Below are 26997 nucleotides of genomic sequence, written 5' to 3' on the forward strand. Positions count from 1 at the left end.
AGATCTGAGAAATTCTTTGTTCATCTCTTATTCACAAGATTCCCTTAAAGAGCTTTACAGTTTTTCAGGAGGCCGGTGCGTAATTTTCTTTCTAACTGTACTTTTGTTCTTCCATCGCTGCCCAAGTGATTTCTCCTCCCTCTCTGAATAACACAAAAAATCTCCCTGCCTTTCTTAACGAGCAGGTCATGTGTGGTATTAGCAGCTTTTGTGCAAGTCTGTGAAGAGAAACTGAATCGTATGTGCAAGGTGATCGTCCCCCTGTAATCAGCATTTCAAGTACTGTGTTTGATTTTGGGCCTCCCACTACAAGAAATACACTGAGGCCCTGGCGTGTGTCCGGAGAAGGGCAGCGAAGCTATGAGGGGTCTGGAGCACAAGGCTTATGGGGAGCAGCTGAGCTGGCAGTGTTCAGTCTGGAGAAGAGGAGGCTCAGGTGAGGCATTATCACTGTCTGCAGCTCCCTGAAAGGTGATTGTAGTGAGGTGGAGGTCAGCTTCTGTTCCTAGGTCACAGCGATAGGATGGAGGTAATGGCTGTAAGTTATGCCAGGGGAGGTTCAGGTTGGATACCAGGAAAAAGAAGGAGTGGTGAGGCAGTGGCACAGGCTGCACAGAGAGGTGGTTGAGTCACTGTCACTAGAGGCGTCCAAGAAACGTGGATGTGGCATTGAGGGACATGGTTAGTGGGCATGGGGGGGGCGGTTGGACTAGATGAGCGTAGTGAACTTCTCCAACCTTCATGATTCTATGAATTTGAATTCTAAAATATATTGATTTAGTACTAAGGGCAAGTTTAATGGGAACATGTGTGTAAACTTTTGCCTTGTCTGGAAACTTTCCAAGGTGTAAAGCAGGAAAGACGGTTTTTAGATTGTTTTAATGCCTCTGCAAAGGCATTAGCAGTTGTGTAGCTACTGTTAGTCCTCAACTGATAACAAGCACTAATGAAGTGGTTTTTCATGAAGTTTTATTGAGATTATTTATGCAAATACAGCTCAGTGTTTATTGCAATAGCAATTATTTACAATTCTCAGTTGGTAAACCAAAGCATTACCATTCATCTCTGGTACCTTGATACCAGTAGAAAGCCTGCTCATTTTTCCCTGTTACAACTGGCTGGGTGTGCTCCCGGCTTTTGTTCCTCATTTCCAACAGACTCACAGGTTTTCTCTGCTCGTATCACAGAGGCACAGGAAGGGCTTGCTCTTGATGAACCACTCATCCTGTTTTTAGAAAAGAAAAAAAAGAGTCCTGTGGAAAAACACGTATACTGGCAGTGCCACAGTCCTGTTCATGAAGGGATCTCAACAAACGGTCAGGTACACTGTGGGCAGGAAGAATTACACATCCCTTTCTAGATACCCCTACAGAATCTTCAGTGCATTCTCTTAAATCTTTGGTGTAGAATTTCCTTTGATAGGGGCTCACTCTGTCAACCCTTACCCAAACTTTCTGTCATCTGTCCTTTAACTGGGTCTTTCCTGTCTGGGGAAGACATCTCTTTACTCCACAACCACCGTGTGCAGGCTCAACTCACTACAAAGCTTTTGTCTTCCTTTAAGATATGAGAGACCTCTGTGCTGTGCAAATGCTTGCAGGAAACACAGTGCATGCCTTGCTGTAGCCTTGGGGCAGCCAAGAGTGATTGGTGAGACATTTCTCATTTTTGATCAGTGTGCAGACAGGCCTTAGCTCATTTCTCCTCTTAGAGAAACTCTCACTGGCCTTGCCACTGAACTTCAGGTACAATCTGTGATTTTGGGGTTGGTTTTTAATGGCCAGTCTCAGTAGAACAGAGGAGGTTGTATGTATTTATTAACATGCTGAACTTTCATGTTCACTTCTGTGGGTGTCTCACGTATCTGAGGTCTAAGCAGGATTTGACAGCGCTGCAGTCTGGGGAGGCCTGGTACCCACTTCCTGGGATGAGGGCAGACAGTATGGCTTGGCCCCATTCTGCAGCAGGACCTGGGCACCCACAGATACTGTCTGCACGCAAGGGACATTCTGGGACTTTAGGAGTACACCCACAGCCTGCATCTGGCAGCCCTGAGGCCAGGAGCACTGTGAAGTGGGAAGCATAAGGCGTATGACCTGCTGTTCCTGTAGGAGCCTGGTCAGGGCTGGCACTCTGGTGGGATTTCTCCATCCTGTGGCTTGTTGGTAGACACCCAGGTGTGGTTGTTGACCATGTAAATCCTCCTGATTGGCCACACAGGGCCAGCATCCCCATGATGAGGTAGCAGGGGGCCCAGCAAAGTTCCCCAGACAAAGAGCCTAGGTTGCTTCAGCCTTCAAGCTCTGGTGGAGGGTCGTACATTGAAAACACTAGCGACTTCCTTGTTAGGATGCAGACTCTTTAAATTTTTATTGAAGGGATTGTCTGTGCTGACATTTAGCTAGCACCAGATGTTGGCTTTTCGTTACCAGTGTGGAGGTGGCATAGCTAATAAAGGCGAGGGTAAGAGACTTGTGTGAAGCTGTCAGATGCGGCTTTGTGTGCTGCAGCCTGCATGATGTCTGTCGTGTCTTCATGGGCCAGTGTTCTACAAGAAGGGTGGCGTTTCTCGTCTTCCTTTTCTTTTGCACTCTTGACTGGCCAAGTGTTTTCCAAGTGCATGTCTTTTTCAGGTGGTGTTGCTCATTTGTGCTAGCTAATGCAGTCAGGGTACAAAGGTAGCTCAGTGGCAGTTTGTCTTATTCCTTGTATTTTCATTCTTCTTCTGCACATAACTTTCCTGTAGATCATACTTCTCCCCCTCAACCTCTTTTCACCATCCCCTCCCTCAGAAAATGTCAGCAACTGATTGTTTCCTTTGCAGAGCTTAGAGCCCCTAGACAGAGGCTTTCCCAGCTTTATGAATGCATCGTTTGTTGCTGAGGGCACAACTGTTTGATATAACTGGCTGCATCCCACTCTGCTTTGGACCAGCATGCACTACAGCCAGTCTGTGCATAAACCAGATTTTTGTATTAAATGGCACCATTTTGTCCACAGCAGCAGTCTGTCTGTCTTTTGTGTGTGCGCGTGTGAGACTTGCAGCTTTCAAATGCAAAAAGTATAAAGAACAGTAGTTTTGCAGAAAGAAGTGCTGCTCAGTGAGTGTACGTTGCCACTCGAAGGCTTATTTTTCTTAGGGAGTTCCTGATGAGTGATATTTCTTCCTTATTTTGTGTAGGCGGACCAAAGCAAAAACAAGTTTTTAAATGTTTTATGAAGTGGATGCGGAGTGTAATGTTACAGATGTAGTTGTGTTATCAGGGGCACTCAGTTATAACTTCAGTGGAAATGCATTTAGCACATTGAACATGTCTGTGCTTATTTATGTTTACTCTGTTTCATTGAACCGCTCTATTTCCTCTCCTACATGCTTCTTATTTCGCTGTTGACCGAATAGATGTAGCGAATTGAAGATGCTGTGTGCTTCACTTATGTCTAGGAAATGGCATCCGATGTGAAACCTGCTGCTTCTCTTTGCTGCTCTCCCCAGTTACTCCCTGCCTAAGGTCAGTGTAGTTTGGCCACAGCACAGGCCTGCAGCCCTTAGCTGTACTGTGCCTGGGGCAGAAGGAGGGGCTGCGTGGCACAGTGCTCCGTCACAGCCACAAGGGAGGCTGTGTGAAGCCCTGGCCCCAGCAGCTAAATCACTGCTCAGTCCACACTTTCTGCTTGCTGCCATTGTCACAATGCCTGGCATTTCTCCTCAGAAGCACAGTGCCCTCTTCTCATCTCTCTGCTTACTTACCTGCTGAGTGCCTCCAACGAATAAGAACACCTCCAAAGCAGCCACACCACCTCGGAGCTTGTACTATGTAGAAATCCTTTCCGTGCTCCTCCACTGTATTTAATAAGCAGGGTAAATTAGCAGCGCTCACTTGTAAGAAGGTGATGGTGCAGAAGATGAGGATTCCCCAGCTCACCCTCTTTTGGATACCCATTCTGAGTATTGGGCAGGTTTGACCGAAACATAATAATCCCCCCACCAAAGAGAAATACGTACAACTTTACAGCCCACCCTTACTGCGTTTCTCTGTATATTCACTGCCCACGCAACGTTACCCACGGGATGCGGGTGGGAGGAGGAAACTTGTTCTCTTTCATGTGACTGCAGCACAGTTAAGAACTGCAGCAGGCTTCAGGACCCAGTGGATTTCTAGTAACCAGTGGGGAATTTCTCAGGCACATCTCCGTGTCTGAGCTTCCTGGTGGACCCCATGGAAAGATGCCGGTCTGCTCTCTGGGTGATTGCTCATTTGTTAGTGCATAGTGTGCAGAGACAAAGGCTGCCCAGGCCTGAAAAGCCCCCAAAGACAAGTTGTGTAGTAAATACATCTGTAAAGCTGTGTTTGAGTTACAGGCTGCCTGTGGCTCACGCACTTGCACTCCGTCTCTCCCCCTTGCCTCTTACTGCCTTAAAAAGGGATGGCAAAATAGATTGATAAAATGCAGCAAGTGCTGAACTGTTGATATGATTAAAAGAAGAAAAAAGAAGAGTCTTAGCTGAAGCATATGTCTGCAGCACTTTAATCTTTTATGGATTGCATACTTGCTGTGGGAGTGGAAGGGGATGTTGCAGGCTTACTTTCAATGCACACAGAAATCTTTCCCACAGCACGAGAGCTCCCTGGAAAACATATGAAACAACTGACTGGAAATCAGGACATTTCTTGTGCCCAGCACTCATTGCTCTGAGGGATTTGCTGTGCTCTGAAGGTCGTTTAATCATTTCTCTTCTTTGTTGGTTTCTTTCAGTGCATTTCACGCATGCTGCTGCTGCAATCAAGCCGTGAGTGTGTTGCTGAGCTTTTAGGGGTCCATGTTTCTGCCCCATGTTTTTGCCCCCGGTTCTTTTATTACTGTGTTACTGTGATGATTGCATCTGTTCTTTAAAATGGCTACTGAGCAAACCCACGTTTTTGCCATCGGTCACAAACTGTTCAGCCCATGTCAAACCCCCCCCACAGAGCTTTTGAGTTGATGCCTGTGTTGCCTAGCAGGTATATGGCTGATCTTTGGGCTGTCCATTAACCCTGTGGTTACTGCACACAATGAAGACATAAATCTGCTGTAGTGATGAGAACGTGTCCCAGTGCTACCGCCCCTGCACCAGCTCTGGTTAGATTTTCAGGGCATGCAATCTTCTGAGTGTGTAGCTTGGGGTTTTCTCTGCTTTGCTTCCCCACCTCCTTATTGTTTGCATGGTTTTTATTTCTGAGGTGCTAGAGGAGCAGCGATGAAGGCGATGGGCTGGCACCGGAGGGCTGGCAGTGTTGCTGAGTTGGTCAGGTTGCTCCTGTTCCTGTCACAAAGATGCCACGTGTCCAGGATCAGCCTGTGTTGGGCTCAACGTTTCATTTTCTGGCATCCCCTTCTCGTGGGCCAGTGTTCGTGCTGGAGCATGACAGAGGGTGAAAGGTGTCAGAGCAGAGAAGGGGCTGCAGCTTGGCTCCAGCTGCCAACAGAAAAGCAAGCCAACAAAACGAGAGTTAAACGGAACATACCATAGAACAGGTTAGGCAGGACTCTGAAGCCAGATACGAACCTTGTGCTGTGCTGTAAGGCATCTTTAGTCCACCCTCCTCCCTCTGCCCTTTCAGGATTTTTCTCCCCCCTGTTATGAAATAGGCCTGTGCAGGCTGGGCTGCATTGCCGGCAGGCGGGGAGCTGCGGCGTTGGCTCTCCCTCTGCCAGCTGTTTGTGAAGAAGGAATGGGTGCACTTGTCTGTGCCCATCATCCCCTCTGCACAGCACAGCATGCGCCTGGCTGCACGTCATGCCCTCTGCCTGGCTGCCTTGTGGATAGCCGGTCCCTGAAGTACCGGAGGAGGCAGAGAGGAGATGGGAAATGCAGGCGGGTGGAGCTGGCTGGGCTGATACTCCCTGCAGTTAATCATTACTCACAGCATAACCTGTTCCTGTTTTCTAGAGGTTTCACTGGCACCCGTGGCCAGGAGCACAAGGGGTATGTGACAGACTGCTTTCCAAGCAGCAAGCCCGGTGTCCGGTGCACAACATCGGTCCTTCTGTAACATGTTTATGCCTAATCCTTCAGTAAACATACCATATATAGCCTGGTGTGTGCTCGCTATAACACCCTGCTGCAAGGAGACTTCACTGGTACTGCGTGAATTCCTTAGCTCCTGGTAACCAGCTGGCAAATAGGATGTCACCATATGTAACGTAAATATATCCCGCCAGTGACTTTTCTTTTTAAATCATCCTGTCCATAGTACATAAAGCACGTGTTTGGGATCACGACAGCCTGAGATCTGGCACTTTGAGAAATGAGGGGGGTTACAGACAAGTTATCAAAGGATGGGCTGAGTCCTGTGCATGTGCTGCTGTTGCAGAGTAAAAATGCTTCTCTTCCTATAAATGTCATACAAGGCTCATGTTTATGAATCAATAGCTTAGGGACTCTTTTTGAGGTGTTTTCCTTTTCTCCCTCTCTGTTTCAGATACCTGTTGCTTCCTAGGTGATGCTTAAGGTATGATCCATTGCAAGCTTTCTCTTTTCATTTTGTCATCTTTCATAGAATTTCTCCCCTTCCTCTTTCTCTGTGCCTTCCTTTTGCTCACCTGGTGCCAGCAGTGTACTCAGTGCAGCAGAGAATGTGAGAAGCAGCACTCAGGCTGGATTCACAGCTTTCTTCATCAGCTGTTACATATGGATTGCCTTCAGCTTTTTTCTTTTTTTTTTCTTTTAAATATTGTGAAATGGCTTTAGCGTTGTTCTGACTCTTTCTGAAGTGGTTTGAGAAAAGGAGATGAAGCCTGTCAACCTAGACTGGGGTAGGTTTTGTTTGCCTTTTTGTGCTTTCTACTTCTTTCCCCATTCCCTGGACTGCGAGGTGACAGTGCGGTGGTGAGGTAACCTTGTGTGGAGCCTTCTGTCCCTGCCTGGTGGCAGCTCTTAGCTCCTGGCTCCAACAGCTTAGTGCATGGCGATGCCTTTCGTACCTCTGAGATGGTTTCTTGGTCAGAGAGAGTGCCAGTTAGCTGCAGGGGGGTTTTCCCCTGGCGGCCTGCTCCTTATTTAGCTTGCAGAAGAGAAGAGTTTGCGGTGGGGGAATGTTTAGGTGTTACGTAAATGGACAGGACATGCATTTCTCTGACTCGTCTCCCATTGGCCTCGTCAGAATGAATTATGTCTGACTGCTTGGCAGTTAATTGGACCATCCTTCCCATTTCCTAAGCTGATAAGCCCCTCACTGTCTGCCTCAATCAGGCTTCTTTGTTTGAGAAGTTACTAATGCTGCAGAAGAGAATAACGACTTTCCTATGTACTGTAACCAAGTGATGGGCTCTGATCATTTGGGTGCTGTGATAGTCTGTGAAGATTCTCCACATTTCTTCAGCAACATCCTTTCCTAAGAATTATTTGTACTGCAATTCATGTGGGGGTTGGCAGGCAGTGAAAAGTAGGTACAGCTGGTGCATTTACTACGGATCTTGTCACTTCTTGAAAGAATTGTGTTCATGTTTAAGGTATCCTGTGAGCAGCTTTGTTCTGGTGGATCCTGGTAGCTGTTGGGATCGGGTCTCAGAAATGGCTCCCTTTTATGACAGATCCTTCAGATGAGGACCGTCTTCCTGATGTGTCTGGACGGTGCCTAGCTTAGAGTGGGTGTTGCCAGAAGGTGAGTAATGAACAGTGATTAATCGTCTCTGCTCTGTGGATGAGTTAGTATGAAAAAGCACTTGGCTAAAAGCTGTGCTTCAGCAAACTCATCAGACTTAACCATGCAGGAGTCAGAAGCGTATCATCCCAGAGGCCTGATTCTTGTGTCTCTGTGGGTTTTGTGTTGACTGCCGTGGATTTACTACATCAGACTGGGGGAGAAGCGTGTCTCCTTTTGTCTCCAGAGCTAAATGACAGCTGTACTACAGGTTGCAAATGAGTCGATGTGGAACCGTGTGTGCTAAAAGCAGGCATCCTTTGGTCGGGTTGTTTAGTAAAGATCTTGATGCAGAGGTATGACTATGAACCTTGTAGGTATGCTTCCTCATGTTTGTACCGTTGAGTCTATGATACAAATGTACGAGAAAGATGTACAGATACCAGTTTGTGTGAGATTGTATCTTGGGTTTGAAAAGCCATTTGATTGGGAGCCCATTCATCCTTTACTGTCAAAAATGTAAATAAATAGGAAACTTAAAGCTGTAGTGATTTCTGAAATAGTTTCCATTCTGAGTTTTCATATTGATTTGAGCAATGCATTGCATGTGTTTGATCATAGCTACTTCTAAAGCCTCTTGAAAGCGGGATTAATCGCAGAAAACTTCTTTCATCCCCCATCCTTCGACTGTTTCTGGCAGCTTTCAGGGGCCTGAGCACACAAAGGGAGTACTGGAGGATTTGTTCCCTGTACAGAAACTGGAAGAACTGGGGATTTTTGTTCTTTCTTTTTCTTCCTTTCGGAAAAAAAAGAAAAAACAAAACAAAACAAACAAAAAAAACCAACACCAGAGCTTTCCAAGACACAGGGGATGTGAAAGTACACAGAGAAAATAAATATTTGTGCATTGCATTGTGAACCTGCATTTGCAGGTACGCTTTGACCTCGGGAAGTGACCACCTCTTTGCTTCTATTTGTAACTCTTGAGTTTGTGCCGCTGAGCCCCAGAATGGTAGTGCTACAGCTGGAGGAGGAGAAGTTGCATACGCCATCCATGGGGATTCAGGCTGCCACCAGTGATGCTCAGTGATGATGCATTCATTGTGTCAAAGAGGTGCAAGGGCCACAGTGAGCTGAACGTGAGGCCTGGTCATCAGAACAAGGTCTTGTGGAGAGACTGAGGGGAGCAGGAGTGTAGAAGCTCCGTGTGTCCCACCAGTGGTGGCTGGGTCTCCATCCCCTCCAGCCAAGGACTTATCATCAGACCATGGACAGCTGGCTGATGGCTTCTCTTGCTGTGACATCTTTTATTGGCATTTCTATTGCCTGACATTCAAGAAGATGGGCAAAAAAATTGCATTTGGATTTTAAACGTTCTTCCAAAAACTTTACACTTTGTACCTCGTCTGAGCCTTTATGTTGTAGCTAATGGCCACTCATTGACACCAAAGGCCTTGGCATCTGCCATGGGGTCCATGGGCTGTAACCTTTCAGAATGCAGATGATGAGGAAAGAGCGGGAAGAGGTGTTCCTGTCCTGAAAGAGTTGAAAAGGAAAAGCTGGAAAACAAGTGGCTTCTCACTCAGGAGTTCTTGGAAAGAAAGATGCTGTGTATGTAGTAGTTAATGCAAATTGCCCTCTGTGTGCGCGGAAATGCAAACTGGCTCAGTGGCTTATCAGAGGGCAAGTCAGGATGCTGGAGTGCCATTGTTGCAACAGTGAACTGAGAACGTTTGGGAGGCAGTCTGACTTCCATGGGAAGTTAGGGAACATCAGGGACAGAGAAGTTTAAACAATGTTTAGCCTCATAATTAGGGCAACTTGAAAATGAATTAACTGCTGGGCCTGTAGTGATTCGTGTTCTTAAATGTATAGGACCTTAAGCACAGAAAGTATTGGGATGAGTCTGGAAAGGGTCCATGTGTAAGGAATGTAGTATTTCTGGCTTCCGAGATAGCTTTTTGTGTAGACAGCATGGAAAATGATTACAAAAACAAGTACTGCAAGACACTTAATGATATGGGAAACTGGAAGTGCTAAAGCTGTGGCTCTTGGGATGGAGTGATTGTGAGAGAAGTGCAGCTTTTTTCTGCTCTGTTTTCCAAGCAAACATTTTTTGACTTGTGAACAACCAGAAATGGAGTTTGTCCAATGGACTTCAAGTCAGCAAGTCCAAAAATGTGCTGGACATCTCTCTTGAGTTCTGGGATGAGGGGCTAGGACAACAACTGGACTAGAGGAAAAAGGTATCTGTACTGTTTGCTGGCAGTTCCACCACTGTGGTTCAAGACTTCATTTCACCTTTCGAGAGGATGTCAAGCTGTCAACTTTCACTGGTTTAGGATGGGGGTGACTGGGACTGACTAGACCAGTTTGTGAGGAGCTTAGTCAGCTTCCTAATTTCAAGGTATACATAGAGAGCCAGCTGGGACAGTAATGCTGGTAAGTTCCTCTGCAAGCAAGAAGCTGGGCCGCCACGAGTATTTCAGTCAGAGATCATCGGGCACCTTTATTCTGAGCCTTGTTTTCACTTGCATGCAGCTCTACTAAGCTTTAACCCGTTGTGCTGGAACACCACATTTCAGGTGTTTAGCTTCAGGCCACGTTTGTTTTGGTTGGAAGAAAAAAATAAAGTAATAAAACTAATAATCAAAAAGAACTTCGCCATTTGTAAGTATGCAACTAAGGGAAAATAACTTCAGGTTTTGAATTCTTTCTCATGTCCCATCTCTTCTTATTAGAAGAAAAAAGCAAACCTACACTACCCTATAAGGGGGTGGGAGGTCAGTCTGATCATTTTTTCTGGTCCTCAAAGTTCTGCTGCAGGAGTGCTGAGATGTGGGAAGGGGGTGGGAGATTGCAGGTACAGTGGTTGATGGAATAAACTGGCGGAGGTGGCAGCAGCTGCTCTTACTCTGTTCTTGATGCCTGTTGCAATATGTGTGGAGGAAGAAGCCTGCACACGATCCCATGAAAGCCAAGCATCCTCTTGTCCCTCTGACTCCAGAGTGGAGTAAGCTGGATCAGCTCTGTGAATGCTCAAGTTGGGAATGTAGCCCTGCATCTTGATGTAGCAATGTAGCAACTGTGTACCTGTATATCTGTGTACTGTTTCACCAGCAAGCAACGTGGTGAATGCCCAAATATTTCTCCAGTGCTGTGACACAGATATAGAATTTCTGCGTAAGGGGTTTGCTGGTGTCAGACAAAAAAGCTGTTCTGTTGGATGTATTTAACTTTGCTGGTGCTTCTGTTCCATGTAAGCATAGCTTGAAAGCTGTCTGGCAAGGTTTACACACCTTACCAAACGCAGACGGTCTCTTCGGAGAAGAGAAGGCTCTGGGTAGACCTCATTGTGGCCTTCCAATACTTGAAGGAAGCATATAAACAGGAGAGGGAATGGCTGTTTACATGGGTGGATAGTGATAGGACAAGAGGGAATGGTTTTAAACTGAGACAGGGGAGGTTTAGGTTAGATATTAGGAGGAAGTTTTTCACCCAGAGGGTGGTGAAGCACTGGAACAGGTTGCCCAAGGAGGTTTTGGATGCCCCATCCCTGGAGGCATTCAAGGCCAGGCTGGATGTGGCTCTGGGCAGCCTGGTCTGCTGGTTGGTGACCTGCACACAGCAGGGGGTTGAAACCAGATGAGCATTGTGGTCCTTTTCAACCTAGGCCGTTCTATGATTCTTAAATTAAAACAAAGGCCCAGAAGTTCATAAATACTTGGGCACGTAGTGCATGGTCCTGGTAGCCCTCTGTTACAGACCACAGCTTGCCCAGAGACCCTTTGACAGTGGCTGTTGGAAGCTTCTGTGGCAGTTAATAGATCTCCTCAGTAGAAGGAGTCTGAGGCCTGAGTAGACCAAGACTGAGTCCTTCAGTGTGGTTGCAGAGGCATTGCATGCATCTTAATGAGCTCATAGTGCAAGAGTAAGGCTGCAGCACTGCTCACCTTCTCTTCCATGCAGGAGAAACTGCAGCAGCAGAAAGGAGCATGCCACAGCTCGTGCTCCAGAGTGGGTCTTGCTGGGCTGCAAGTGCGGAGGATCAGATACCACTGGTGCTGGAACTATAAAAATATGTATATGAAAATGGAATTAGAAGGTACTGCAAAAGCTGCATTTGCAGGTACCATAGCAAGGACATTTTTCAAAACAAGGTCAGAAAGGTTTTGCAGTAGAGAGTATTTCAGGACACTCCCTGACCTGTTTCATTTTCTTTGCTGGAGTGTTACAATAGCTCCAGGTTTCCATAGTTAAAGCTAGCAATTAATAAAACATTTCAGGATAATTTTTTTTTGCTTTGGTTATGTGCAGCATGTCTGTGCAGTGTGTGTTTTTAATATGCACTTTAAAAAAATATAAAAAATAACTTTTTTTTTCTTGGTTATGGAAGCAGATACTGTGGAAAGTGTTTTCTTTGACAAGACATTTGAGGTAGAAGATATTCGTTCATTAGAAGCACCGGGGAACAATATTGAATAGCTTTGCTCTCTTCTGTTTTGAGGAACTCATCAAAATGGAAGAAAGGTCACTTTTATTGTTTGCTTCCCAAGAGAGAAAAGATGGAGTTTGAGAAGGAGTTAAATAGTGATTCGTGTTTCTTTTCTCACAAGCTCCCTTTTCCCCCCAAACCGAGTGCTCCTCCCCTCTGGTGCTGCCCACAGCATTACCGTGCTGCTGATTTCAAGGGTGAGTTTACATGATTGTTTTGAAAAATGTTATAGTCTCAATCTCTGGTAATCCACCAGGTGGAAGCAGATGTGTAGGATGTTTTTAGTTGTAAATCTGAGGTTGTGTGGAGTGGATTTCTGAGAGAGCTGCATCTGTGGGATGGAAAAGAAAGAACCTTCCTCGGTGCAATGCTGTCAGTAAAGCAAAAGTTTGCAGTTAACCACCGGCTGGATTCGTTGGTGGTTTTTGTTGATGCGGTAGGCTGGGTGACATTGTTTTAGCCAGTTCTGATGGATGGCTAGAGATCAGCTGCCTGGTTGCTCTGAATGACAGTAGGGAGCAGGCTGTCAGGAGGGAGAATCGGTAGGAAGTGGTTTCTTAGAACTGGTGTTCTGCTGGTGCTAACAGAAGTTCTGGTCTGCTGGCCACCAGCACGCCTCTCTGACCTGCTAGAGCACAGCTGTGGCTCATGCTGCACTGGTCCCTTCCTGCCACCTTCCTGATAAGCACCTTGCATCCGGGTGCCTTGCTGCTCATGCAAAAAATGGCAACTTTGAAGTTCGGGGGAAGGGGGAGGGCATCCCTTTGTATTCAGCCCTCACAGGGATTCTGCTGTGAATGCATCTTTATCTAGAAAAGTGCTAATGTGTTCCTTCATTTGTTTCTGTTAAGGGATTGGTAGGGGTGGGTAGAGGGAGTCCACACCCCAGCAGGAAGCTGTAGGTATCTACAGAATAATCTGGAAGCATCCCTTGGCTTGCAGTCGTTTGGAAGGAGTCAGTGCTATCTTGGTTTGCGCTGCCTGTATTGTTTTGTGTAACATACAAGGTTTGTGTGCATACTGCTACAAGTTCTTGGTCAGTTCTAGTACCATTCTTGTTGTTTTTCTGCTGATGTGTTGTACTAAAATTAGTGTCACTATCTGACAGATTGTGCTTTCGATAATTTAAGCTTCATGTGCAGGGCAAAGCATGGACAGTAAGTTGTGTTGAATCATTGGCTTAAATCATTTCCTCACTGACATGTGTGCTTTAAGCTTAGCTTAATTCTGAACGTGGTACAGTAACAAATTGCCTAAAAGTTAAACCTTCCCTTCCAGCTGTACCGGTGAAGATATTTGCATTTGCAGCCCAGAGTTGCAAAACCCAGCCCTGTGCTTGTACTTTGTGCATGTTAGGACAAAAATAAAATGGAGAAAGAAAGAACTGAAGGAAACCGTTTGCATCAGTTTAGGCCCAGTGCAAGCTGAGGGTCAGGATCACTGCAAATTCATCAGCTCACCAGAAAATATGATAATACAAGGAAATGATGATATCACAGTAAGATTTTCTTATTATTCTTGTTAGTAATAGCAGAAACTTTAAAAATAAAAGAAAGCATAGGAGCAGAAGCGGGCAGCAGGGGAAATCATAGAATTACAGAACTAGAGGGGTTGGAAGGGACCTCTGGAGATCATGTTGTCCAACCCTCCTGCTACATGACCGAGTCCTGCTTGCAAAGGCAGAGCATGATGGTTCAGGAGAGCTGCTTCAGTGTGTTTGTCTTTAGAATTTCTTTCTGTCTTGGGGAGAAGAGACAGATCACAGCCGTATGAAATCTGATTTCTTAATGCTGTTTTGAATAAAGCAAAATAACGCTGGTCCCTCCTCTACTCTGGATGACTGTGAACCCAAATAGGGAATCCCAGGCCTGCAGAAAAGTGACAGTAATCCTGAATCTGTAAGTGATATGCAGCCTTCATTGTTATTTTTAATGAATTAAAGCAGTGCAGAAATCCGCACAGGCAAATATTTGGTCCTGCTGTACCTCAGTGCAATAATTATAATGCAGAAACAGCTGATAGTCACGTCTCCAGTCCTGCACAGCGTTATGACTTGCTACCTACATTCCATGTTTAGCTTTGAGCGATCAGATGGTGCAAGCAATGTGAGCTAGCAGTGCCTGAGGACACGCAGCCAGGCAGCATGTCCTTGCTCCATGCAGCTTTGGTTTCTTTTCTCCACTTCTGTCCCATTCCATCCCCTTAAGGTGATGCACTATGCAGTAAAGGCCACTCTCTGGAGGCGGTCAGCTGCCAATGCGGGAGCATGTGTGCCATTCCCACTGCGCTGCAGGTTAAGTTCAAGGCTCCAAGGTTTGTAAATATTTTTTCTAAAGTACCTGAGAACTCCAGGTGAGCGATTTGCCCTGCTTACCATTCTGTAGCTCTGGTTGAGACACGTAGAGGCACATGGTGGCTGACTGTGCCAGCATTGTTACTGGTGTAGCTTAACGAAGCATGAGTTGTTTTTTGGGGGGATAACTTTGTGCATGGGGACAGGGTCATTTACAGCTGCTTGTGAACAAACAAAAATGTGGAAAATGCAGTTTAAATCAGCCCTGTGAACTCTGAGGGAGGCTGAGGGTGGAGATATTCTGGACTTCTGTTTGCTTTGTGCTTAGTGCTGCACAAAAGGTACACCCAGTCCTTGATCTGGGAGAGATTGGATAGACAAGCAATAAAATGACTGACGGACCGCCTGGGACTGCTCTTGCTCTCTTGCTCCCCTCTTCCAGGGATGCCATGGAAGAGATGCAGTGCAGACATTTTAACTGTGGTAGTATGTTTTATGGTGAACTTATTTTCACCGGGTAAATTGGAGAGCTGAACTTCAGGTAGAATTTTAAATGGTGAGAGATGTTCTCTATGACAGAGGGACTGCAAATGAGCTCTGAGCTTGAGGGAAAGGAGTGAGGGGAAGCGGGAGGAGGGACTGCAGATGGAACTGGCTGAGAGTTTGTTCCACGACATCTTTTCATCTTTCCTTGGTACTGCAGCAGCACAGGAATAGAGTTACAGACAACATTCTTGCTCAGGTCTCTCATCCCGCACTCAAATAGAGGGTGTAATTTGACGATGCTTCAGCTACCCTGTTTGAAGGCTGTTGGTGAAATGTTTGTGTGCATGTATAGAGAAAAACAAAAAACAAACACACCACAAATTCATGACCGATTTCATCATCCCTGGTCACTCCTAGGCATGAGGGAGAAGGGAGCAGCGGGAGCTGAGGGGTTAAGCGAGGACTGGCTGTCTGTCCTTCTGAATGACAGCCGTGGCTTACATCAGGTTAAATCAGTCTGTGCTCTGCAGACTGAGGCAAAGCAGAATGGATTAAAAACTGTTTTCCACATCTAGCCTTGAGATTCCTTCCAGCTGTAGCTCTAAATCAGCTTGTGGGGGGACATGTATCACTGCATCATAGCAGCAAGATGGGCTGTGAGGGGCATCTTCTTCCAGGGCAGTTCTGGCAGTCAGCATTGGCTGAAGTTTTTCTTACTAGCACATCTGTGTCCACAAGTTCCATGAGTTGATTTTAGCCTGGGTTTTCTGCCGTCCTTTTCCCCTGATGTGGGGTGGAGAGCAGCAAGGCCTGCTGGGCCACACGGGAGCCACCTCATGCTCCGCCGGGCTGGCTGGCACAGGGCTTCTCATTCGGCCAAGGTTATCTCGCTGCTGACCTTGTAGCAGAGCTCAGCCTCTCTGTGGCATGGTAATTGTGAACATGAGGGGCTTTGAAAGAGTCTGCACAGACTGATTCTTTCTTGCTTTTCTAAAAGCTGCAGTTTATGTGCATCCCCACTCTGAAGTAGGAAAGAAAGCAACACAGCGTTTTGCTCTCAAATTCTGAGGAGGTCCCATCTGAAGATTCCTGTTTTCTAAAATGCACTTTGGAGACTTCCTAAACTCAACAAGACAGGAGGCTGCAGTGCTACAGCTCGCCTTAAAAGTCCTCTTTTGGTCCTGTACCTTGTTGGCTGTTTGCTTACAGGGCTCTGGTAGCTTGCCGTAAGTGATACATGGCATCTGATTTCTTCTAGCTGCCGACTTTCATGTTGGAATGTCTTTGCCTTGGTTGTAATTGGTTCAGTTTACTGAACTAAATATGTTTGCATGCTTTTGGGCTGAAGAGGGACTTCTGTTCACTGTGTAACAGAATGAGGCGTGGGGATTAACGGGGGGGAGAGGGAGGAGTTGTGTGGGTTTTCTTTTTTTTCCTGGAGGCATCAGGCTCCTCCTGTCGCAAGGGAGAGCATAGTACATCGAACCTAAAGACCTTTAAAGTACATGCTGAAATGGATGCTGGGAAGATACAGTACAGTGCTTGGGCACAACTCCAAGGCTCTCAAGGCAAGTAATATTTAAACAAGCTGAACAGCCCCTTTAGGCAAGCAGCAGGAAATCCAGTGCTGAGCTTTGTGTTGTTGCATGGTCAGCAGAAGATAAAAGCTCAGGCTATGCAGCTGGGGTTCCCTCCTATCACTGGATGGCAAACTGTTCAGAAAAGATAAAAGGGCAGAAACGAACAGGGGGTCGTCTTATTGAAAAGCATTCCTTCATATTTTAAGCTGTCAAAGTCCTTTGCAATTTATTGTGCCTGACGTAAGTCAGAACCTACACCATCACTAGCAGTGGTGGTGTGTGCTGGAGCTTCTACCTCAGCTGGCCAGTGGAAGGTGAATTTAGCCCTTGGTTCTGCTGGAGATAAATGTTTAATGCGGGCAGGATGGTGATAGATGTAGGTGCCTTGCTGCAAGCAGGAGCCTCCCACAGCCCTTCCAGGTCTCTCTTTTGGCAGCTTACGCTCGACTGGGCGCAGTTTTAACAATGAGGAAAACAAATTTAACTGAATGAGATTACTATTTCAAGTCTTCTAATCACTATTTACTGTATTCCTCCCCTCCATCCCTCCTCCTTTTTTCCTGCATCACAGCGCTGGTGTCTTGGGAAAGAAAATGCTTCAGAGCATTTGTTACCAATTTAGCAGCAAGTACGTGCTCAAATTTGGGATTTCTGAGATCTTTGTGTGCCATATGTAGGCAGAGCGTAATCTTTGCTAGTTCCAGTAGAAAGGAGCAAACACAAATTTGCTGTTCTTCAGATAGTGTTTCTTTAATCTAGTGAGACTTACATTTGTGCAGCCTTTTTGTTTTGGTAGGACAGTTAACTGTCCTCCCTGGGGTTCCTAATTGCTTATCATGGTGTAATCAGTCTCCTGGGTATACGAAGGGATGAAACATTGCCAAGATGGAGCCCCTGACTTCCCCCAGAGGTCTGATAACCCTTCCAACTACTGAACCCTTGTGGAGCTTGCTTACTTTAAAGACCTTGCTATTTCTGAAATTATCCCTGTTTCACCACGTTTAGGAAGTTTTATAGGGGCATATTTACTGAGAATCCTCTGAACTTGTCAGCTTCCATATTTTTTAATGTCAAATCTGTATTGAATAATGTCTTTTGAGTTCATTGTGAAATATGCTGAACATGTTGCTGCTCCTTCTGTTTAAAAAAGTGTAGACCCCCATAGCCTCTTGTGTTGTGCAAGACCCTAATAGATGAGGGAAGGCCCCTTTCTGTCTTCAGCTGTCAGTAAGTCGGGCTGGCAAAATCTTCCAGCTTCAAAAACTCTCTTTGAAGTTCAGATGAATAAACAAGTGAAACAAATCTGGTGACTGTCTTCTAGTTTTTGGTAGAATTATACTTTCACATTACCATGTGTGAAATGAGTGGGTAGGCTGAGAACGTTTTTCACCTTACAGTGAAAAATTATTTATTTAGCTAGTGGTTTTGTTTGGTTTCTCCTTTAGTTTCTTGTTTAAACTCATTAAAATACACACTTATCTTCTCCACAGGTGAGACTGCCACTAATTCCTTGAATTCTTCCCCTGCACCTCTTTATATATAATATTTGAGCTCCTGAATGCTTATGAAACTTTGTGCAAAGCAGTAATGTCTGAACTGGAGAAGAAAAATAGCTCCTGCTGTTTAGTACCTGCGGGAAAAGTATGAAGTGAGATTTTCTGCCATTGAGATGTTCTGTGTCCTTCTGCTCGGAATTAACATCTATTGTGTATGAAGTTTGGAGGGACTTTGGGTAGAAGTACATTTTGCGCCTTTGAGGAGTTGTATCCTGTTCAGAGAACCATGTCTGATGATCATTTCTTCTTTTACGTCTCTCTTAGAAGTGTGTTGGTATTGTTCACCTCTTGTTGTGAAGTAGATCCTAAGTGGCCTCGACAGAATGAGTGCAGGAGTACACGAGGGCTGCTCAAGAAGTAATGCCTCCTATTTTATGATGTAGGCCCACAGTGTTACAGGTGGATGCTGGTGGTAGGCAGTAGAGGCTGAACCTTCCCACCAGTATTCCATTCCACATCGTTGCTGTGTGACAGATGGCAGCAGAGGGGCAGTCTGACAAAATGGCGTCTGATATGGAAGTGCATACAAAGCAAAGGTGTGTCACTGAATTTCTCCATGTGGAAAAAGTGACACCCACTGACAGTCATTGATGTTTGCTGGATGTTGATAGAGACCAAACAGTGAAATAGTGTTTTGTAGCTGAAAATCTGCTCTATCAAGCAGTGTTTTTGTACTCTTTATATTGGTTGTTATTTACATGGAAAGAAATAGGAGGCATTACTTTTGGTGCAACATATTACCACAGTATGGACTGGCTTAAAACTATAGGGTGATTTCATTACTGGAATTGAAACAAAGTGGCTGTGTGGATGTATATATATATATATGACTGAGAAGACGTTCACATGGGAACATCCCTTATGAAAATAAGTATGAATTTCAGTGTCACGGGTCCTACTGTGATCCTCTACTGTTGCTTTGCTGTGTGTGAATAGCTGAAAGAGATTAGTCAGGGTTCCTCTTAGCAAACTCTTGCTGTACTGCTGCAGAAGTTGAGATGGCTGTGAGTGGACGCACAGGTCACTTGATCTGTTCCATGTGTGCCTTTGGTTGTTTTGGAATTTGCCAGGAGTTGGATTCGATAATCCTTATGGGTCCCTTCCAAGTCTATCCAGTTTATGATTCTGTGTTGTGTTTTTTGTTGGTTTTCCTTTTTTTTTTTTTCGTGGTTAACGTTTTCAACTACTACACAATCGAGTTGAACATTTCATAATTTGTGCTGCTTTGTTTCAGAATAATGTTTTGGGGTGTGCGATGTTATCTGTCAGAGGGATTGAGCAGAGGGGAGTGAGCTGCCCTTTTCATACGTGAGTTGTGGAAAGAATTGTCTGTTTGATGGCAATGTGTGAAGTAGTAGAACTGTTCTTTTGGAAGAGGAGGATGGTTTTGGACCAGCAGCAGGCGTTTTTGGCTGGAGGAGCAGCAATTTGAAACTTCACTTACTGAAGAAACCTGTTCACAATTTGGTCTGTTTTCTTTTTTTTTTTTTTTCCCTCCGCTTTCCTGAAATAAACTTCCTGCAATTCTTTGTGATGTGCAGGTGTCCAGACTCCCCTTTACTCACAGTGACTTGTACAGCCTGCCTGACAGCTGAGGGCTGCACCTAAGATTCTGCCAATGGGGCCGTGCACTGCAGTGGTCCTGACAGAGTTACAGTGGGTACCTTTTACACCTGCAGGCTGCAGCATCTCCCTTTGTCTGAACAACTGAGAATTGCATTCCAGGAGGCTGCATGTGCGTAGGACTGCCCATAATAGAAAAAAAGAAAGCTGCAGAGGCTGTAAGCTGCTTGCCTAATCCCTGCGGCTCTTGTGCTGAGGAGCTTCAAAACTTTGCTGGATGGATCTGGAGGCTCGTTGCAGAGCAGGCGGTCAGTCTTGACGGTGTTTGCAGTTATTAACGTTAGTGGATGTTTGTTCATTTACTGTGTTTTTTTGTTTTTCTCTGAGCATGTAAGAGGACTGTGGCCTTGCTACCAGAGTGCTCCCGTTCAGGGAACTTAGGACTGTTCCCGCTGACGAGCTTTGAAGATCAGCAGGCATTTCCTGTTGGTTTACTGCATTGTTGGAGGATCCCACTGCTGCAGAAGTCTTTAGGCCCATCCACCCGACTGTGGGCATTCCTCACCCCACCAGCACGTGGATTATGCTGTTTGCAGACTGTCTAAGCTCCACGATGACCTCCGTGGATTCCTCATGAGCTTTTGCAAGGCCAGGCCTGTGTATTTTGTAAAATCCTTTTGAAATGCCTCCTAGACTTTTAAAGTCCTAGAGCAAAAACTATGTGGCAAGGAACTGAGAAGATCAGCAGCTTGATATGCTTGTAGATGAAGGGGATTTGTGTTTGTGTGAGTGTAGGCAATTCTTGGCTTAGAATGCATCTTTTTCAGGTCACATGGAGAGAGGTCTTTTCTGAGGAAGCTTCTTCTGCTCATCTGGTAAAGAAATTGCAGAACTGGATTCCTGTGCTCTTTTTTAGCATGTGTGTTGCAGTCTATGAAAATTAAGAGATGCTGTTTCGTTTTGTCAGTGTGCAGGAAACACCTCCCACAGGTTAGTTTCAGCGTATTTACTTCAAAATAGAAAGAAAACTCATACTGAAGAGTACTTTTGACAAGTAGCATTGTTGTTTAAAATTTCCCTGGTGGCTCTTCTGTGTGGGTCTCAGCTTGGGGATGCTTTGCCTGTTTGCCAGCACGATCTACCGCTGTAATTAATTTACCTAACACAAACAAAAAACAAACACTGACTTTCAGAATACAGAGCTCTCCAAACAATGCTGAAGCAAGGCTGCCTGCCCAGCTGCTGTAAGCAGTGCTCGCAAGGCTGCAGCAGCTGTTCATCAGCAAAGGGGGAGAGACATTTTTCTCAAGGCTGGGTTCTTCCTTTACCATGAGGAACTGATAAACCCCACTTTGAGAGATCTGTGGTACTCTGGCACCTATTGCTAATATCTGATTAGAACGCTCCAGGTGAAATTGAGCAGCTAGCTTGTATCTTCTAGTTCTGGTTCAGAATGATGGGAGAATGGCAATCGATGGTCATTTAAATTGAATATCACGTGATTACATCGGTGGTGTGTGTCTGTTTCTGGTCATTTACAGATTGTAGGAGGTGGTTGACTTGAAGCCTGTTGTGCCTTTTGCGGTGCAGGGCAGGAGTGTGGCTTTGCCTTGTGGCTCTGGCTGAGGTCTGCCTGCTGTGGAGATATAAGTACGAAGCAGCACTGCTGGTTATCTCGCTCACAAAAGGTTGTGTAGCTGCTTTGGATGTTGTACTGGAGAGTGACATTAAAAATGCTTTCTGAGGTGGACAGAAGAGTGAAGGTTGCACAGAATATTTCAGAATCCCTTCGCTCCAGCACTTCTCTCTTTTCTCCCTGTGACATGCGGTTCCCCCTCCTAGAACATCAAGCTAAAACTCTGTAAAAATCTCTTTCAGTGTGTGTGTTACTGAACATTTTAAATTGACTTATAAATGTGTTGTTTATTTGTTTGGAAAGTGTGATAAAGGGAATAGTTCCTGTGCTGACCAGAAACAGAAGACGGGAAGATAAGGATGTTAACAAGGTGGAGTAGAAAAGGAGATGTTTGTTTAGAAGAAGCCTGGTCTCCAAAGCCTGTGGAGCAGAGGAACCCTGCTGATAACACAGATGAAATAGTCTGCCTCTTTCCTAACTTAAGAGGAGTGGAGCTTTGTAATAAATGGCTGCCATGTGGCAGCTGTCTCCCAGCTTCGTGAGCCTGGCAGTAGTTAATCCTGTCAGCAAGTCATGCTCCCTGGAAAAGAGCAGCGAGGAGAGCTGCAGACTCTTGAATCATTCTCTCTGCAAAACATTTGCGTGTTGAATCTCTTTCTGCTTAAAATGAGCTTGGTGATTTGGTGGAGGCTCTCATCTTCAAGTAGCACTAGCCTACAGCTGTGCTGGCTTTTAAATGTTGGAGATGCATGGAGATGTTGCGATCTTTTTTCCCTCTTAAAAAAGAATAAGCCGTTTTGGTTTTGGAGGACATGTGTTCCTGGGTATAAAATATGTTGTTTTGTAAAGAAGGGTTGCTCTGTGTTGGTATCGTTATGTGTTAAGAAGTTACAGGTTGAGCATCTGAGGTCATGATTATCCTTAAGAACGTGAGGCTTTAAAATATAAAAGCATTTACTTTAATTTGTTTTTTATGTTTTGTTGAGCATCTGTAGTTTCTATCCTTTCTACGTAACCTGTAAAACTAGAACTTTCACTGAAAACAAGTTGGAGATTCTTGTGCAGTAGTGTAATAACCTCAGTTTTTCACAAGGCTTGCAATGAGGTCGTAATGATTGACAGCACCACCATCAGGAAATGAGTTTTATTCACTGTAATTTCTGTCTCTTTTCTCACGTTGTGCATTGCATTGCTGCAGTACCTTGTGTGGTGTGCAGTGCTTTGGCACGCTGCCTGGTGAGGTGCTGCACAGGGCACACTGCCATCACTTGCAGAAGATATGCTCTTTTGGGGCTGTGCAGGGAGCAAACCAGCACTGTTCCCTTTGGTGAGTGAAGCCCTCTTTAAATGGATCTCTGGAGGAAGAGGATCACAAGCAGCATGCCACGCAAGATGCAGGGCACTAGCACAGGAGATTTTCTGTCTTCCTCTGCATGATTCATCCTGCCTCTCAGTAATCCCTTCCAAACCTGTCCTGCTGCACACATGCAGCTCCAGCTCGGTGTGAAAAACAAGCATGAGGCAGCAAAATGCTTGCTCGTTTCTCCCACCCCATCCTCCAGAGATTTGCCTGGGACTTTTGCCTGCATCCTTGGGTCTGGGGCTGCCCCAGGCCAAGCTGTGGGGTTGCAGGCCCCCCCTCCTGACCCAACAGCTGCAGGCACCGATTGCCAGCGAGCGGCACAGCCGCATAGCTTCGTGGCTTTTCTTCCTCTCGCTGCTGCTGTTCCGTCTTGTTTCCACAAAGCCGCGAGGAGGAACAACCAGACTGATTGTCTCCCCACCGGGTGGGTGCCTGGGCATCTGCAAGGCCAGTTGGTAGGGCACAGAAGCCCCTGTTTTTTAAGTGACACCAGGGGCTATTGATTGCAGGCTCGAGCTGTGCTGCTGCTGCACAGATGCTTGCTCTTGGCCCACCTTAAAAGGACAAGATATCCCGTGGTTCAGATGGGCTGTATATTGCTGGGGATGCCAGCATCTCTCAGCAGAACTGAGTGTCCCACTTCACCCACATTGCATCCTGCAGCCTTTTCTTCTTCAGAACTGAAGGGCACTGCAGCTTGCCTTGGCTGGAGGGGAAGTGGCTTTTCTTTTACACTGAAAAGTTTTCTGTCTGGTTCTCCCAAGCGCAATTTGTCTAGCTCACCCCTCAGGCACTGGGACAAGCACCCCGTTACCTCAGCACAGTGCTTGCTTGCTTAGCCATCTAGGTGATAGCGCATCAGTGGATAGATTTTTTTTTTCTTTCTTTTTCTGTCCTCCAAGGTATGAAATTCACTGGGTTTGTGATTCTACCCTTTGGCGCAGGGCAAAAAATTGAAAGAAATCACAGGGCTATCAGTTGCTACGTTTCAGATTGTTTCCTCTCTTTACCTCCCTTGCTCCCCTGAGGCAGCAGCAGCAGTGAGGTTTTGCTTCCCTGAGAGCTGCTGGGGGAGCTCAGGCCCACCTCCCACCTCAGCAGGGAGCCTTCAGGGATGAGCTCTGCAGCCCCTGGCTCTGAGGAACGTGCTCCCAGACTCCCAGGCTCTCCTGCACCATGTCCCACAGTGTCTCCTCACAAAGCAGGATGTGGGCCAGCCTCAGCCCGATCAGGAGCCTCAGGCTGGTGAAGGCCCGTCCATCTGGGGAGAGACCCTGTGCCATGTCCCAAGGCATGCTGCTGTCCTGTAGCCTGCCAGCCCAGGGGGACGGGGAGAGATTTTCTTGGGTCGCCACTTCATCTAAGGCAAATAAACTGGAGTCCAAGCCAAGAAACACATCAACTTCCTGGAACTCTGCGAGCCGTCCACACAGCTGTCTTAGCTTGCCGAACACATGCAAAGCAGAGCTTATAAGGACAGACAGTATTGCTTTTGTGTCCCTCCTCGGCACGCGGGGAGGGAGCAGGGGCACGGCACACTGGGTAACGCTGAAGGTCTGTCTTGTCCAACATGCTTCTTTGGCCACTGTGAGCTGCGGGGCTGGATAGTCTCCCCAGAGGCCTCCTGCACCCACTGGCTGTATGGGAAGCTGGCAAAATGAGGATGGAGGGGAGTTTGTATGTGGAGGGAGTGGAGGAATCTGTGATTCCATTTGCTGGCTTTCGCTTTGCTGTTTTTCCAACTTCATTTTTTTGCGTGTGTCTGAAATCAGCTCTTGTGGCCCCAGGTTTGTTCAACTGTCTTGAAATCTCAGTATCCCTTTTTGTCTGAACACGTTCTCAAGGCTGACTGCAGTTTGGTGACAAAGGCTTCCTGGAGGGCCAGGTGCTAACCCACAAGCTGATAGGGAGGATGAGGAACAGCTTTTAGATAGGTCTTTGATACGAGGGAGGAGGAATAAGATGTTAGAAAATCTCAGAATTCATCAGGAGCTGGTCAGTCGTGTGATGTTGCCATCCTGAGCGCAGTGATGCTGGGCAAGAGTTCAGTGTGTGTTTGTACCAGACCCTCAGATGTGTAAGGCATGGTGGCAGAGAAGAAAGCTTTCTCATCAGGGGATGGGGCTGTCAGATTTTGGTTTCGCTCTCGGCAGTGCAGCAGCATGTGCTTTGCTTCTCCTTTCTAGCCTAGCAACACCACAGGCTGCTGCGTGTCGTGCCATCCTCACTGCGTGCAGGGACAGACGGGAGTGTGCTTGCTCTTCAAGTTAGCAAACTGCAGGGCCAAGAAGACAGGTATGCATGCATCTTATATTAACGCTGCCATTGAACCCATTGACCAATGCAGGAAAATTCCATCCAGGAAGCCCCTGCTTTTCCAGCACAGCATCTCACTGTTACATTAGTACAGCTTCCTCATTTTCCCTGTGACTTATCAGCACTGTACCAGAGCATCGTGGTGATTCAGAGCGGTAGTTTGCTTAAGGCAGTAGCAAAGTTCAAATTCTGGTATATTTCATGGAGAGATGCTTTTGGTCATCCAAGCCAAAGTCCTGAGGACTGCTAATGGTCCATAGATCATGAGAATGCAGATTTCAAAACTTAAAGAAGAACCAAATCGCCCACATATCTCATCATGCATGCAAAGGGATGAAACTGAAGAAGTAAGCATCTTTGGATATTCAAAATTTAGGCTATTAGGTGTGGTAGCAACAGTGCACAAAATAATCCATCAATGTGGAAGTCTTCTTGCTCTTATTCGCCCTGCCCCTAAAACAGGTGGTGCTTTAAGGCATGGCGGTGAGTGTGTGCTTCACTTGTTTATTCAGTGTCTGTGCCTATCTGCCAGTGTGTGTGTCAAATTAGAGGAGGTACGTGGATGCTGTGGATTTGTAGAGTTGCAGAATGAGGTATTCCACTCGTGCTAACGTGGATAAAACAGCTGTATCAGTAAGAACCCTGAGAGGTCATTGCAAGATGAGAGGTCTGTCTTTCAGTGCCCAGAGTGCGCGTGTCCTGAGCTGTTGCTCCTTTGGTTTGGTGTCTTTGAGGTTTCGTTTGTTGTTGGGTTTTGTATGGTTGCTTGTTTTTGTTTTTTTTAACCCCAGAGGAAAACTTTACTTAGAGGTACTAGTTCAAAAGCTTTGGGGCAATATCCTTAGTGCCTGTCTTGTTCTGAATGCTGAGCTAATAACCGACCACCAGCTATTCCCATGCCACTGTGTTTTTTTTATGCTTGTCTTCCTTTCCCCATAGGCTGCTCTGTACTGGTGCTCCAGCAGTGGTGACAGTGAGGTGACGCTGCCAGTATATTTCTCTACCGCTGGGGTGCCGAGTCAGCACCAACACTTCAGTAGCAAGGGCACAGTTGATATTAAAAAGGTCAGTTGGGAAGACTTTTTTCTTTTGGTTTTCCTTTGCATTGAGGCAGTGGCTTTCAATGGTATTAACCCCTTTTTCTTCCCACACAACGCGTATTCATCCTCTTTCCTTCCTGCCAGCTTTGAAGCTAAATCACATTCAAAAAGTAGTTTGGGTGGCTGTGTGCATCTCTTGGGGATGCCTTTGTGCTTGGGAGCGTCTCTGTGTGCTCCGGGATGGAAATCTGCTCCTCTGGTGGGCGCTCAGTACAAGACCATTGCATCAGATACCTTTCTGAAAGTGGTGTAGTGATTCTTAGGTATTATGATCTCAAGGGTAAACGGTAAACTTCTGTTTATTCAAATGCAATCTCTCTCTTTGAAGTTCTGCTCATCTCTAAATTTGTATACTAGGAAGGTCTGGCCTTCATTTAAATGATCCTTGGATATTTTTTTCTATCACTAAGAAGACAAAAAAAAAACAAAAAAACTTTGGGAAAGCCTTGAATAAGATAATAGCGTTGCTAAGATGGAAATGATGAAGAAGGCTCAGGATTCCTGTTTGGGCCTCACAGGAAAACGTGGTTTGAAATGCGTGTGTGTGGGGGGTGCATTCCTAAAGCCATCATTTGTTTCCCCTGTTTCTGCTCCTCCCACCGTGTTCTGTGCTGCGTACTATGGCATGTTTAATGAAACCAATAAAAGTATTTGGCTGAGAGTGTTAATCTTTCCCTGGCCCAATTAGTGCATGGCTTCCAATTTAACATTGATGTGAACATTTTTTTAAGGCAGAACAATGAGCAGCTTTGTGCTACACACCAGGTTTTCCCCCTCCTTGCCTGTATTGTGTGTTTCTTTCTACCTATTCCAAACAGAGAGCTCCTGTGCAGAGACAGGGGAGCAAACCAGAGCAGGGACTTGTACCAACTCCATGTTAGAGTGGCTGTCTCTCATTGGCAAGTCAAGTGATCGTGACTCTCAAGGCTCATCATCTCTTCTCCTTTCTTCTTCCTTCCCCTGTAGCCCTTGCTGGCCTGCATTCTC

At 46.0% G+C, this 26997-nt stretch overlaps 1 protein-coding gene across 5 annotated transcripts in view; it reads left to right on the forward strand.

The window, feature by feature from the left end:
• The window catches only part of RREB1 (ras responsive element binding protein 1), a 121561-nt gene that overhangs the window by 25394 nt on the left and 69170 nt on the right, over positions 1-26997 (forward strand). For 2 of the 5 annotated variants that reach the window (XM_048940589.1, XM_048940590.1), the window contains exon 2: positions 25850-25975. The exons of the other annotated variants lie outside the window; for them this stretch is intronic. The gene's annotated coding sequence lies outside the window, so the exon portion shown is untranslated. The remainder of the gene's footprint in view (positions 1-25849; positions 25976-26997) is intronic. 5 annotated transcript variants of the gene reach the window in all.

This window comes from Lagopus muta, chromosome 3, assembly GCF_023343835.1.
Source record: "Lagopus muta isolate bLagMut1 chromosome 3, bLagMut1 primary, whole genome shotgun sequence".
NCBI lineage: Eukaryota > Metazoa > Chordata > Aves > Galliformes > Phasianidae > Lagopus > Lagopus muta.